We start from the raw sequence: 12,549 nt of genomic DNA on the forward strand, positions 1-12,549 counted from the left end.
ATCACAAATCCGAGGGCAAGATCTTTGTTGCTAAATTCGGATCCTTTCTAGAGAAGGAGTTTCTCTCGAAAGAAGTGAGTGGGAGGAAAGTAGAACTTGATGAGGTAACTGTACCTGCTCCCTTATTGGAAGGTAGTTCATCACAAGAACCGGTTCCTGTGACAACTACACCAATCAGTGAGGAAGCTAATGATATTGATCATGAAACTTCAGCTCAAGTTACTACCGAACCTCGTAGGTCTACCAGAGTAAGATACGCACCAGAGTGGTATGGTAATCCTATTCTGGAAGTCATGTTACTTGACCATGGCGAACCTACGAACTATGAGGAAGCGATGATGACCCCAGATTCCGCGAAATGGCTTGAGGCCATGAAATCTAAGATGGGATCCATGTATGAGAACAAAGTATGGACTTTGGTTGACTTGCCCGATGATTCGGCAAGCCATCGAGAATAAATGGATCTTCAAGAAGAAGACTGACGCTGATGGTAATGTAAATGTCTATAAAGCTCGACTTGTTGGGAAAGTTTTTCGACAAGTTCAAGGGGTTGACTACGATGAGACTTTCTCACCCGTGGCGATGCTTAAGTCTGTCCGAATCATGTTAGCAATTTCTGCATTTTATGATTATGAAATTTGGCAAATGAATGTCAAAACTGCATTCCTAAATGGATTTCTGGAAGAAGAGTTGTATATGATGCAGCCGGAAGGTTTTATCGATTCAAAATGTGCTAACAAAGTGTGCAAGCTCCAGCGATCCATTTATGGACTGGTGCAAGCATCTCGGAGTTGGAATAAACGCTTTGATAGTGTGATCAAAGCATATGGTTTTATACAGAATTTTGGAGAAGCCTGTATTTACAAGAAAGTGAGTGGGAGCTCTGTAGCATTTCTAATATTATATGTGGATGACATATTGTTAATTGGAAATGATATAGAATGTCTGGATAGCATAAAGGGATACTTGAATAAGAGTTTTTCGATGAAAGACCTCGGTGAAGCTGCTTACATATTGGGCATCAAGATCTATAGAGATAGATCAAGACGCTTGATTGGACTTTCACAAAGCACATACCTTGATAAAGTTTTGAAAAAATTCAAAATGGATCAGGCAAAGAAAGGGTTCTTGCCTGTGTTACAAGGTGTAAAGTTGAGTCAGACTCAATGCCCGACCACATCAGAAAATAGAGAGAAAATGAAAGATGTTCCCTATGCTTCAGCCATAGGCTCTATCATGTATGCAATGCTGTGTACCAGACCTGATGTATGCTTAGCAATAAGTTTAGCAGGGAGGTACCAAAGTAATCCAGGAGTGGATCACTGGACAGCGGTCAAGAATATCCTGAAATACCTGAAAAGGACTAAGGATATGTTTCTCGTTTATGGATGTGACAAAGAGCTAATTGTAAATGGTTACGTTGATGCAAGCTTTGACACTGATCCGGACGATTCTAAATCGCAAACCGGATACGTGTTTATATTGAACGGGGGAGCTGTCAGTTGGTGCAGCTCTAATTAAAGCGTCGTGGCGGGATCTACATGCGAAGCGGGGTACATAGCTTCTTTGGAAGCAGCAAATGAGGGAGTCTGGATGAAAGAGTTCATTTCTGATCTAGGTGTCATACCTAGTGCATCGGGACCAATGAAGATTTTCCGTGACAATACTGGTGCAATTGCCTTGGCAAAGAAATCCAGATTTCACAAGAGGACCAAGCACATCAAGAGACGCTTCAATTCCATCCGGGACCAAGTCCAGGTGGGAGACATAGAGATATGCAAGATACATACGGATCTGAATGTTGCAGACCCGTTGACTAAGCCTCTTCCACGAGCAAAACATGATCAGCACCAAGACTCCATGAGTGTTAGAATCATTATTGTGTAATCTAGATTATTGACTCTAGTGCAAGTGGGAGACTGAAGGAAATATGCCCTAGAGGCAATAATAAAGTTATTATTTATTTCTTCATATCATGATAAATGTTTATTATTCATGCTATAATTGTATTAACCGGAAACATAATACATGTGTGAATACATAGACAAACATAGTGTCACTAGTATGCCTCTACTTGACTAGCTCATTAATCAAAGATGGTTATGTTTCCTAACCATAGACATGTGTTGTCATTTGATTAACGGGATCACATCATTAGGAGAATGATGTGATTGACTTGACCCATTCCGTTAGCTTAGCGCTTGATCGTTTAGTATGTTGCTATTGCTTTCTTCATGACTTATACAAGTTCCTATAACTATGAGATTATGCAACTCCCGTTTGCCGGAGGAACACTTTGTGTGCTACCGAACGTCACAACGTAACTGGGTGATTATAAAGGAGCTCTACATGTGTCACCAAAGGTACATGTTGAGTTGGTGTATTTCGAGATTAGGTTTTGTCACTCCGATTGTCGGAGAGGTATATCTGGGCCCTCTCGGTAATGCACGTCACTATAAGCCTTGCAAGCAATGTAGCTAATAAGTTAGTTACAGAATGATGCATTACATAACGAGTAAAGAGACTTGCCAGTAACGAGATTGAACTAGGTATTGGATACCGATCGAATCTCGGGCAAGTAACATACCGATGACAAAGGGAACAACGTATGTTGTTATGCGTTTTGACCGATAAAGATCTTCGTAGAATATGTAGGAGCCAATATGAGCATCCAGGTTCCGCTATTGGTTATTGACCGGAAACAGTTCTAGGTCATGTCTACATAGTTCTCGAACCCGTAGGGTCCGCACGCTTAAGGTTTCGATGACAGTTATATTATGAGTTTATGAGTTTTGATGTACCGAAGTTTGTTCGGAGTCCCGGATGTGATTACGGACATTAAGAGGAGTCTCGAAATGGTCGAGACATGAAGATTGATATATTGGACGACTATATTCGGACACCGGAATGGTTCCGGGAGTTATCGGATATATACCGAAGTACCGGGGGGTTACCGGAACCCCCCCCCCCAAGGTTAATGGGCCTCATGGGCCCAAGTGGAGGAAGAGGAGAGGCGGCCAAGGGGCAGCCGCGCGCCCCTTCCTCCCCCCCCCCAAGTCCGAATTGGACAAGGAGGGGGGTGGTGCCCCCCTTTCCTTTCTCCCTCTCTCTCCTTCCCTCTCCTCTCCTACTCCAACAAGGAAGGGAGGGATTTCTAGTCACGCCTCCTCCTGGCCTGCCGCACCTCCCCCCTTGCTCCTTTATATACGGGGGCAGGGGGGCACCCTGGAGACACAACAATTGATCCTTGAGATCTCTTAGCCGTGTGTGGTGCCCCCCTCCACCATAGTCCTCGATAATATTGTAGCGGTGCTTAGGCGAAGCCCTGCGACGGTAGAACATCAAGATCGTCACCACGCCGTCGTCCTGACGGAACTCTTTCCCGACACTTTGCTGGATCGGAGTCCGGGGAACGTCATCGAGCTGAACGTGTGCTAGAACTTGGAGGTGTCGTAGTTTCGGTGCTTGATCGGTCGGGCCGTGAAGACGTACGACTACATCAACCGCGTTGTTCCAACGCTTTCACTTTCGGTCTACGAGGGTACGTGGACATCACTCTCCCCTCTCGTTGCATCACCATGATCTTGCGTGTGCGTAGGAATTTTTTTTGAAATTACTATGTTCCCCAACAAAATGTCCACATGTATGCCACACACTAGATTTCTATTATCGATCCTTAAATAAAAGATTCCCATTACCTGTGTGCTCCACAAGTGAAACAAAAAGGGAAACGTTTCCTGTCGCCGCGCCGGCTGAATCGTTCCGTCGGCTGCACGCGCGTCGTTTTTTAAAGCCAGATCGGACGACCCTCGATTCGGCCGTGACCCAACCCGTGATCCAACCAACTCTAGTCATCACGTGGCCCACTTTCCACCACACACAATTCCTCCTTATCTCTTCACAAGGAGGGGAACCGGGACCTTTATTCCTCCTCTATCTCTTTGCTGCTTCGTTCTTTTCATCTTGGCCACCACCACCACGCACAACCTTCTTCGATCCTCGCCGCCATGAGCTTCGACCCCCCGCGCTGATGGGGGTTGCACGCTGCTGCATGGGAATGGAGCTGCCACGGTGGGGGGCGAGGAGATGTCGGGGGTCACGGTCTAGAACCAGTGAATGGCGATGTTACATACACGCCGCTTTTTTGCTGGAACCAGCTACACAGGGAGCTACAACCAGCACCACTGGGGAGCTGGAACCAGCCGTTCCAGAGCAGTGACGACACATGCCAACATTGCGGGGAGCTGCAACTAGCAAGACGGCGAGCATCGGTGTGGCCGCCGTTTTTTGGGAGTGATTGTTTTTGCTACAACTAGTCCAAATGTTTGCTACCACCGTCTTCGATCTATGCTACCACCCTATTTTTTTGATCTTTTTGCTGGATGTATCTGGAACCACTTCAATTTACTTTGTTACCACTGCCTTTGATTTGTGCTACCAACGTCTTTGTTTTTTGCTACCACCGTATTTGATTTTTTGCCAGATCCATCTTTTTTCCTAGAACCACTCCAAATTTGCTACCACCGTCTTTTTGTTTTGCTACCATTGTATTTGATTTTTGCTACCATCCCCTTTTGATTTTTTTTGGAACCAGCGAATTTATTTTGTTGTAACCAGCAAATTTTTGTTGCTACCACATCGTGTGCAAACGGTTACAACGATTACTTTCAGCGAAAAAGCTGCAAACCGGAGGCCAATTTTTTGCTGGAGCCGACACTATAAATTGTTGCGTTGGGGTCGACCAGTGAGCACCGGTGCTACAGCCGGCAAGCGGCTCCTGCGTGCGCGCCGACGAGCAACTCCGATGTGCGCATCGACGAGCGGCTCCGGTGAGCTGCTAGCGAGGGCGGTCAGAGGTCATGGAGTTGTACATGAGCGAGGTTTTTCTTTTCTTTTTTCTCTAGATCTGACGGTTACATCTGGCTGTATCCAATGCTAGGGAGTTGACCGGCCGAAAATTTTCGCCGGCGCGCCGGCGCCTAGTAGTTGCCTTTTGCAAAAACCATACGTCGCACTCTCCCTCCAACAAGCTGTGTGCACGCACGAGCGTTTCAGTTTCGTCCACACGTGTGATGTCACACACTGCCGGCCACCGGTTACTGTGAACCCGGTACACGGACGCTGCCTCATGGACGGCCAATACCGCGCGCGGACAAGAGAAAAACACCGGCATGTCGACGATGCCACGAAGAACCAATCGATTCATCAGGCTAAGTAATCCCATGGTTTTGGAGCCCAACCGTACTACACGGCACCAGTAAAACGAGCCAAACTGAAATGGTAAGGGAAAACATTCGTGAGGCCAGACAACTTTGTGAATCCCTTTGTGAACATAAGAGGGGTAACCGAAGCAACCAACACGCTTTATGTGCATTTATACAACATCAACCATATCATGAAATCCACAAACACCAATCTATTCAATATTCACAATAATAGTATACTTGCAAGAATAACTCACGACAATATTAATTCCACCACATAATCATCAATATACGAAATAATTCATGTGTCATGCTTTCAACAAAACCACACAAAACTTGAGCAAGATAGGCCAATAGAAGGCAATCACAGGAGCAACAACCAATATGATAAAAAAAACACCAAATCAATGGGATACACAAGGATTTACATGCAACCCCCTTTGCAGCGAAAAACCACGGGCAAGAGCAAATAGTCTTTAACTACATAGATGAATAAAGTGCAAGGTTTTTCTTTTTTGAAAATGAGGAATGCCCTCGGCCTCTGCATCAATAGATGAATAAAGTGCAAGGTGGAAGCCAACAATTAAGGGAGGCTCCAAATCCCAAATTTTAATACTCTGATTGGGGTGAATTTGTATATCAAATCGTCTCACTCTTCTCCTTACCCTAAAACTCTTAATAGAACAAAAAAGCTCAACTCTCTTTCCGTTCTTGAGCTTGGGAAGATGCCTATGTAAATAGCTTTGCAGGAAGCCCCCTAAGCTTGCTAACTATGTCAAACAACCCTTATTTCAGTCTACAACATTCGTAAGCATTGTTTTGCATGTCAGGGTGCCCAGACTTCCGAATGGTGAAATAAGAGATGTGCGTTATCACATCCACCGTCCACAAGACTATTAATTGTGGTTTGCCACAATGGTATTTATTTCTAAGTAAATCTTTCCACACAACCTCCCCGTTAAGTAGCTTAAAAAGCCGTTTGATCAAGAGACAATGGTCTTTTAGAGTTAAAATCTTGAACACTCAATCTCCCGTTCTCTCTTGGGTTGCAGAGAATGCCCAATTTGACTACTTGTACTTCGGTTTCAAACTATCATTTTGTAAGATATATCTTGATTCCGGATAAATACCCAAAGAAAGGGGATCAGTGGGCCTACAAAAAGGAGGAGGGAGTGATGGGCAACCTTAGTCTATATATTGCTCTGAGGTGCCAAGTACCAGTCTCGCAACAATACTATCGTTAAAGGATCGGGTTTCCTAAGAGCATGGATCGTTCACGAGTTGAATTCGCTCTCTTGCAATGTGTTTGAATCACGAACTAGAGTCGGACTCATTCACTGCTGATTTTTTTAGGATTGCTCTAACCTCTTACAAACTTCCACCGCCACTTCAAAGAATGACAACAAAAACATAGGCATTTTGGTGAGCACCATCCACCAAGACGAGGATAGATGTTTACCCTTCCAACAACTCAGTTTCTTCTCAAGTCTTACCTCCATATATGTTGAATCCCTATTCCGCATCTTTCTACAATGAATCAAGGTACCAATATATGCAAAAGAAAAAGGTACCAACATCACAACCAAAAGGCTATGTGTAAATGATTCTTATGTACGAACTTAATTAGATTGGTTGCTAGCTAGACAACAATAGCTGGATCGACTCGATGGCGATCTCACCTCAATTGCAGTGGGGTTCAAGTGATCAGTGTCAAGTTCAAGGGACAGATTCAAAGGCATGACTATTCTGCTATCTAGTACCGATCTTCTGGGCCAATCAATTTGTGATGTTGTGCTTGTAAACATGGCCACAACTTCAGGCATGGCTGGCCTATCATCTGGCATCTCCTGGACGCAGAGGAGCCCGATTTGGATACAACGTTTTAGCTCAGGAAGTATCTCAGGCTCGGACTTGGGGAGCGGCACAATTGTCATGTCGAGAAGTTCAATGATCCTATTCTGCTCCCACAGTTCCCAGGCCTACCAAAAAGAATTGTCAAGTTCCATTAGAGTATGTACATCTCAATCAAGAAATAAAATAAATTTAGAGCTTTGCAACACCAATATCAATATGAACCGTGCATGCACATGCAAAGAAACATGAATTTATAATTTATTTGGACTTACTTGGGAAAGAAGCCTTTGCAAGCTACCATTCCTTTGCCCGCTAAGAGTCTCTAGAAGAATAACTCCAAAGCTATAAACGTCGCATTTCAGCGTCATCTCCCCTCCCCGCACATACTCCGGAGCTGCGTATCCCCTTCATGGAACGCAACAGTGTTAGGTATGTCGGATCCGCAACTTTTGTGTGTGGTGAATATACATATTTCTTTAATACTTACGGAGAAATAACAATTGTTTGATCGTGCCCAGTCCGATTATCCGCAAACAGTTTGGCGGTGCCAAAGTCAGCGATTTTTGGCTTCCACTCATCATCAAGAAGAATGTTCCCGGGTTTAAGGTCACGGTGGATCACACTCTCGCCTGATCCTGCGTGGAGGTATGCAACACCATGCGCGATCTCGCGTAGTAATTCTAACCTTCTTACCCAGTCCAGTGAAGCACGAAGATTAGGTGTGCCTGTCCAGTCAAATATAGTTGATTAGATACCTAAATCTACTATATAGAAATTATGGATTAAAAACAAAACGCCTATGTTATTTCAAAATTTAACATCCAAATTATTAGCGGACTCTCTGAAAGCTGCTTATAAACACTCTCAAATCTCAAAGCACAATATGCTCTAAGAGGTTTCTAGAATGAAAACTTCACTCTTGATTCAAAAAAAAAGAACTTGAAAGAAGGAAAACCATGCAGGTGTATGTGGCTATGTGAGGCACTCCCTCTGGTCCTTTTAATTCGCATATTAGATTTGTGTCAAGTTAAACTTTACAAAGTTTGACCAAATACATACAGAAAAATACCAACATATACAATACCAAATATATATTCCACGAAATTTCATTTGGTAATGAATCTAAAAATTATTCGTTTGGCATTGTGAATGTTGATACATTCTTTTTATAAGTTTGGTCAAAGTAGAGATGCTTTGACTTCGGACAAAACTTCTATACAGACTAAAAAGGACAGGAGGGAGTATGTACCTATAAGCGTTTTCTTACAAAACATATGACGAACTATGACTAATAATAACCTATTTATAATATAATATAATTTGTGCACATACTGCTAATAATAATAATTCTTTTGGTACCAAAGTTGCATATATATACCACGCAAATCTATATGTATGATTTTTTAGATTTGTCCTGCACAGAAAATGTTAAGGTTGCCAAGCTAATGATTAGGGCGAAAAGCTGGAATTTTTGGGGGAACTTCGACTTAGGAGATCATGCGTGTGCGTGAGAAATTAGCGAAACACGAGGACCCAGCACGCAATATATCTGTATGATCTTGTTTGGAACACAAGGATTCAACATTTAACTTTTCGTGAGAACTTGAGAAATTCCATGAAGGGAATACCAAATATGTAGATGTTCAGACTCTTGTTCTGCATGTATTCATAGATGAGTATCCGCTCCTTGCCTTCATCACAGTAAGCAAGGAGACGAACAAGACTACCATGTCGAAGCCCAACCATCACTTCCACTTCTCTCGCGAAATCATTCTTGCCTTTTGTTGTCAATGCCGTTTGTTTAAGCCTCTTGACAGCAATAGTTCTTCCTTCAGGAAGCTGTCCCTGGTGATTTTAGAATTTGAAATGTTAGAAATTAAATTTGCCAATGGCTGCTTTCCTACATGTCAATGCCTTAAAAAATGACTTTTCCCCCATGAAGGATAACACACACGCCGCGCCCACACACACACACACACACACACACACACACACACACATTGACGAACCTTGTAAACAATGCTAAATCCGCCCTGCCCGATGATATTACTTTTAGAGAAATTTCTAGTAATATCCTTTATAATTGCTAGACTAACTGAAGGAACCGCCATGGTAGGATTCCGAGGAATAGCACCTGCAAAACGAGCTTGCGTATTTTACGACATTGAATTTACCGTGCATTTCCCTATAACAACAAAGATTGAGCTAGCAGGGCATAATTTACCTATAATTCTGTTTTTCCTTCTCCACCAAATCATAAAGACGACCAGAAGAATAGTCACAGCAGAAGGTAGAGTTGTGGCAACAAGTAGTGTAGGAAACCTTTTACGGCCATCTGTTTTTGGAGAAGAAAGATAAAAAATAAATAAAACATACTACATACTTACAATCATTTAATTTTTTAGTGTATATTTTCACAACTTATGTCATATAATCATCGTTCCCCATCCAGAAACTTGAAGTCTTGAACCCACATGTCCAGTCTACTTGCAAAATGTTGTAAAACTGTATGAACTCTCTTAAATTTTGGAGTGAAAAAAAAATCGAATCTCATTGACTTAATCTCCGAATGTGAGCGACTGGTTCCAAAATTTTGCAGTACTAAGATAAAACTTATATAAAGTTTTGTGCTTTATACTTCATATTTTAATTCAAATTTATGGTGATTTTTAAATCCTTAACAAATTCACCTTTTCCACTGAATAATTTAACCTCCATAAAGTGGACCATAAAAATAAGTGTAACTTCTAATTTGAAATTCTGAAATTGTATCTACAATAGAAGGATTAGGACTGAAGTGAAAATTTGGGGCGAAAATGTAGTATCCACCCATAATCTGTACATACCGATTTCTGATTTTGACAGCCTCAGGTAGAGATTCTGCCCTCTGTCGACGAGGCGTAGATCAACAATGGCATCCGCCCACATGACGCACCCGGTGCCATCGCCGCCTCCCCGAATATCGGCGGCGGCGTAGGCCAAGCAGGAGCAGTTGGCGAGGCACCTCGCCCTGCACTCCTCCAGCGTGACGCCCATGTCCACCGACGCATTCTGCGTGTCGGGAAGCTTCATCCCTGACACCACCTTGAACCCGTCCGTCGTCGTCCCGCCGGCACAATCCAGCGCGGCGGCTCGTCGGCACCCGTCGGCGTTATCCTTCACCACCAGAGCCGACGTGTTCGCGGCGCTGAACCCGGCGACACAGCCGCAGAACCCCGACGACGCCGCCTCGGGGTCGCAGAGGCCGAACGGACCGCACTTCCCGTACTCGTCGCACGGGTCCCTCGGCCCCTGGAATATACGGTTCCACTCCCGGCTGCTCGCGTCCCACTCCAGCCGCTCTGCCTTGCCGGTGTGGTTCACCACGACGCGGGTCAGCGGCGCGCCGGGCGCGGCGGTGTACCCGTAGGTGGTCTCCCACGGGCTCGTCGTCACCAGCAGCGGGTACTTGCCCGCGTACGCACGCGCCTCCGGGACGCCGTTGAAGTAGATCCCGTTCCACGGGCCCGTGCGGTACGTTTTGACGTCGTGGTACCACAGGATGATCTCCGGTAACCCGGTGGTTTGCAGCGTGCGGCGGTAGTCTCCCGGCGACGGGTCGTCGGCGGAGCTCCAGGACGTGAGCTGCCACTCGCCTCTGGTCCAGAGGTTCCTGCCCAGCTTCATGCCGGGCAGCAAGGTGTCCGACGGCTGATCGAACGACTGCCACAGGGAGGCGTTGCTGCTGCCGTTGCGCACGACCAGGTTGCCGGAGTCGAGAAGCTGAACCGCCGCCGCAGATGCGGGCAGGAAGTTCGAAGACCACACCGCCCGGGTCCGGCGGGAGGTGTCTCCCAAGACGAGGCTGCCAACGTCGTTAAGCTCCAGCGTGCCGGACTTGTCAAGGAGAGGCTGGTCGCGGTTGGCCACCCAGCAGACGGTGGCGTTGGACACGGAGAACCATATGCCGAGGTACCTCTTGGTGGACGCCCCGGGAGAGAAGAACCCGAGGGTGAAGGAGCCGCCGGCGGAGACGAGCGTGTCGCCGTCGGTGAGCTTCTGCCCCCTCTCGAGCTTGTCAGTGACGCCGGCGGCGATTGAAAGGAGGAAGAAGCAGATCAAGAGCGGCTGCAGTAGGAGACGTGCCGGCAGTTGGCTGGTAGCTCTCATGGCGGATGGATGCTGGATGCCTCTTTCCACAGCACAGCTCATGCATGGACCATGGGATTGGGATGTATACGGCCGAATTCTGCGACCTTTTCAAAGCTAGACTGGTCATGTAATTAAGTTGTAACACCTCTTGGACCGAGATCATAACATTTCAAGTACTTGTTAATTTGGTCAGTAGTGTGCTACGTACTTGATAGAGATGGGGCTGTAATTATTTCTTTTCATTTTCGAGATTGAAATTCAAACATTCCGGTTTCGCCGTTCAGGAGTAGCCAATTTTCAATGGAAGTTGCAATCATCAGTTGAATTCTTTCAGCTTTAGATGTGACGCCTGGTGGAAGGGATAACAGAGCAATCACAGTCATCTCAGAGATGAGAAATTAGCTCTTGTTCATACGAAGTAGAGTACAAGCTATAGTGTGGTTCTAGACTAATTCATTAGACTGGATCAATTGCCAACGGTAGCCGCCATCTCATATGCCTATTGCTCCAGTAAGCAGTAAATGCACAGCATGGCATCGATCGCTACGTGCACGTGCTCCGTCCTTTCCAAAATACAAGGTGAACTAAAAATTGGACAAGTCAAACTTCTCTATATTTGATAAACTTTATAAGAAAAATATTGATATCTACAATACCAAATCAGTATTATTAGATTCATCATGAAATATAGTTTCATATTTTATTTTGTTGGTAATCTAGATGTTAACATTTTTCTATAAATTTGGTTAAACATAGAAGTATTTGACTTTTGAAAAATAATAATGTGCCTCCTATTTTCGAATGGAGGGAGTAACTCAAAGTCTTAAACGTCCCTCAATCAAATCTTTCAAGAGGTCATGTAACCGCAGTGTCCTAGACCAATTCAATTTGGAAGGGTCCTTGTCGGTCTACACACAAAATTTTGACAATTTTGTTGGTTGACTATTCTCTCCTCTAGTGATTCAAGAATAACGTCTTCCTTGCTAGATTATTCATGATTCTGTTGAAGCACTATATCATTTCGATCCATCACAGTTGTTGAATATATTGTGTATGTGTATATTGTGTCTTGGGCCTACCTCCTAATTCATCTGTATAGTTGAGGTTGCCCCCCCCCCCTCTGTACATCATATATACGTGTCTGGTGTACCGATCAATGCAATTGTGTTGCATAACCTAATCTAGTATTCTACATGGTATCTATCGCCGAAAGTTCCTAGGCCTAGCCGCCGCCACCACACCTCCCTAGCACCACCACCGCCGCCGCCGCCGCATCCTACCCTCGTCGCCGCCTCCCGCCGCCGCCGCCGCCCTCCCGCCGCCGCCGCCGCCCTCCCACCAGCCGCCACGCAACCCACCG

The 12,549-nt window shown here is 45.1% G+C and overlaps 1 pseudogene; it reads right to left on the reverse strand.

The window, feature by feature from the left end:
• Positions 1 to 6,558: 6,558 nt before the first annotated feature.
• LOC119366198 lies at positions 6,559 to 11,316 on the reverse strand (annotated as a pseudogene).
• Positions 11,317 to 12,549: the final 1,233 nt, after the last annotated feature.

Source organism: Triticum dicoccoides, chromosome 2B (assembly GCF_002162155.2).
Source record: "Triticum dicoccoides isolate Atlit2015 ecotype Zavitan chromosome 2B, WEW_v2.0, whole genome shotgun sequence".
Lineage (NCBI taxonomy): Eukaryota > Viridiplantae > Streptophyta > Magnoliopsida > Poales > Poaceae > Triticum > Triticum dicoccoides.